The sequence below is a fragment of the Pteropus vampyrus genome, unplaced genomic scaffold, assembly GCF_000151845.1.
Source record: "Pteropus vampyrus isolate Shadow unplaced genomic scaffold, Pvam_2.0 Scaffold26, whole genome shotgun sequence".
NCBI classification, from domain to species: domain Eukaryota; kingdom Metazoa; phylum Chordata; class Mammalia; order Chiroptera; family Pteropodidae; genus Pteropus; species Pteropus vampyrus.
The window spans coordinates 4865940-4869489 of record NW_011888807.1 but is presented as its reverse complement, the minus strand read 5'-3'; positions in this window follow the sequence as shown (position 1 = coordinate 4869489).

The window sequence follows — 3550 nt, the reverse complement described above, 5'->3', positions numbered from 1 at the left end:
AATAACCATTTTAATCTTTGTGGTCAATTTTGGAACAGTCCCTAGGAAACACAGTGAGCCCTGAGTTCTGGTGAATAGATTACATCTTGGATCTTTTAACCCCTTCTTGGAACACACAAATTCTAGATTTACTTTAGAATTAATCAGAATTTTAAGATTCTACTAATTTGAGGTAGAATTATGAATATATCAACCATGATTATTTCGGACTGAACTGAAAACATTTCTATCTACATTATTGGGCTTTCTGGTTTACTTTTGGTCATTTATGAAAATAAACATGACTTCACTTCAGTTTGCTTGAATGTTTTTTCCAGTAAGATGCATCAGTCATTAGGAGGTTGCTTCTCAAGATAGACATGTTATACAATGTTCTTTACTACATTTTCCTGCTGGAAGGATGTGTAATGTATGTTACCACTTCTGTCATTAAGGGTATGGATCTTGCTTAGCATGACATTTTGTGGGATCCTAGTTGTGTGGTATATTTATAGGCATCTAACTGGATGAATAACATCTGATGAGTTCAAAGCACACACATTAATGGAAGTATTAACATCTTTCTGAATAAACTACAAAAACAAATCCAAATTCTGTGGTAATGCTTCCATCTGTCCTATGACAGTCATTATTATAGAATATCATACAGTGGTGGTGTTACAAATGTTATGTCTCTGGAGCATCATGTAACCTTGGGAGCAGAAATTTCTGAAGAACCAAAGGAGAGTAAAGGCTATAATTAAAAATAAGCCCCAAGAAATAGTTTCCATGTGGTTGCAAGAAGCCCTTGAGCACAGCTGGAAAATTTCAGGCTGAAATATGTTGGAACAATAGTTTACAGAGGAAAGTAGCTGGGTTTGTGGTTATACTTGGAAGTGAAATTTCCTTGCTTGGTTGTAATAGCAAAGTAGCTATAAAGTTTGGGAGAATGTTTTCTAAAGAAGATTGTTACTCCCTGAATTACAAAGAGAAACATAATAGAACATTATTTCTTCAATGAGAGTATGGGCTTACAGTCACATTAAGAATAGTTTATTATGTACAAATAAAAACAAGTTTCAAGGTATAAAGAAAAATATATATTTGTTTAATAATAAGGGTTAAAGAGTCCAAAATTCAGAAGAGGAGATTAGAATTTAGTATAAAGTTGTAAAATGAGGTTACATTTTAAATCTTGTGGTACAAAACTTTCCTTTTAGTATTTAAATAAACATCTCAGTATATCTAAAGTCAGCTCATCATTTTTCTTGAGTTTATCTCCGTATTTCCTTTTTTGTTGTTACTGGCTTCATCCTCCTTCAAGTTATCTACTTGAAACTTTGGTGTTATTTTAAATTTCTTCATCTATTCATGTTTCATATTAAATCAATTGTTAATTTCTTTCCATTATACTACTAATAGGTCATTCATATCCATATCTATTTATTAAATTGTTTTAAGATGTTAGGATTATTGAAAATAGTTTTAAAAGAAATGCCAGACAAGCAAAGTACTGTGAAGTTGAAAAGCCTTCAGGTGTGCATAATCAGTTGGAAATGGGAAGAGGGGGTGCAAGAGTGGTTAATTTGTGGTTGATGAAATTTTAAGAAATCAATGCATTGAAAAGCTAGAGTGGAATCCAGGAGTAAGGATAGAAAAGCTAAAAACAGATGTGTGGCTAGCATATGTGGGTGATCATGAATAATATTTTGGATGATAGGAGTGTATTTTAGAACAAGAATGTATACTGCTGCTGACAAGCAGTATTATCAAACTATAAAAAAATCATGCCAAATATGGGTCTATCTGGGGTGGAAAAAGAATCTCTCTTTTAAGAAAGTAGCTTCAGTCGGTGTTTCTTCAACCTTCTGGCATATTAGTAAATTGTTTAGTTGTTAAAATATAATGCTAAAAATTTTCTTCAAAGTTTTTTTTAAAGCAATGGTAATTTTATTGTTTCTGAAAAGGAACTTAAAAAAACCAATGCAATCTATAATCATATTAATGTGCATACTGGCTTAATGGTGTGAATATCAACAAAAGACAAATTAAGTACTTTATTTGAGATCTAAATCATATTGCAAGTTCAGTGAGTTGCTTGATGGATACTAGGATTGTTCCCTGCTGTATTAGTTTTCTACTCTGTATAACAAATTACCACAAGCTTAGCAGCTTAAAACAAAATGCATTTTTTACTCATAATTCTGTAAGTTGAAAGTCCAGGATGACATGGCTGGATTCTCTGCTCAGGGTATCACAAGGCTGAATGTAAAGTATCAACTGGCTTTGTTGTCATCTAAAGCTTGGCATCTTCCCCATAATTTCTGCTATTGGCAGAAATCAGTTTGTTGTAGATGTGGTAGAGAGGGTCCCCATTTCCTTGCTAATCATTAGTGGGCAGCTACCCTTATCTCCCGAGGGCCATCTGCATTCTTTCTTATAATATAAGTGGCTCTTTCTAGCTCACAGAAGCAAGTCATTCTCATGCTTCAGATGTCTTTGACTTCCTCTTCTGCCATCATCTAGAGAAAACTCTCTGCTTTTATGGGCTCATGTGAACCCATAAGTTAACTGTGCCACAGAGCATAACATAATTACAGAACTTATATCTATCTCATTGTATTCACAGGTTCTGGGATTAAGGGAAGACATATTTGTGTGTGTGCGGGGAGCATTTTTGCAATTTTGCCTGCCACACCTGTGTAATGTCAGTAATGGGACAGTAAGGTTATGGATAGCAATGTAGTCTTGTAGGAAAGACAGACAGAATAGAATTGTTCTTCCTATTGGGTCTGTAGGTATGCTCTTGTCTCATTTTAGGTTGATTTGAATAAATAACAAATTGCAGAAGAAAAACAAAATAAACCCTATTTCCAAGACCAAAATGCCTTTATGAAATGAGAGTTAATAATTCAGGAATTAATAATTTTCAAAGAATTAAAGTAAAATTCACTTAAGATGATATTTAACCAAATGAATACAGAGATATTTGGTGAATTTGAAGTCAATGAAATCAAGAACATTTTATGGAACTATGCTCATAATGCTAACAAATTGCATACATGTTGACTAAAAACTGTAATGAGATAAAATAATTTACCATTCTTAGATGTTTTCAAGGAGAAATATAAAAGTGAAATCTTGGATTGCTATGATTATCTAAGATTTAAAAGAAAAACAGTGAATTGGAAAATATTGCTTTCTTAAGAGAATGTTTCCTAATTAGTGGGTCTTTTCTAAAATTTCCTTAGCAACAATATTTGCCCGGCACCCCCACACACATTGGGTTCTTATGAATGCTATTTAAAAACTCTCATAGAAAGAAATTTTTTAATTTTTTTGCAAAATAATTGGGCCGACTATTGTTAATTATATAAATTAAACCATTAGAATTTAACAAAATTTCATGTAAGACATATTCAAATACATACACTGATTCATTACCATAAATATGTCCTTTGGGAATATTAATGAATGTTTTGTTCTGAGGGAAATTATGAAGTTGAAAAAAAAAATGAGTACATCAGTTTCTGGATTTAACCGTAAATAGAAATCTATTTTTTTCTGCTTA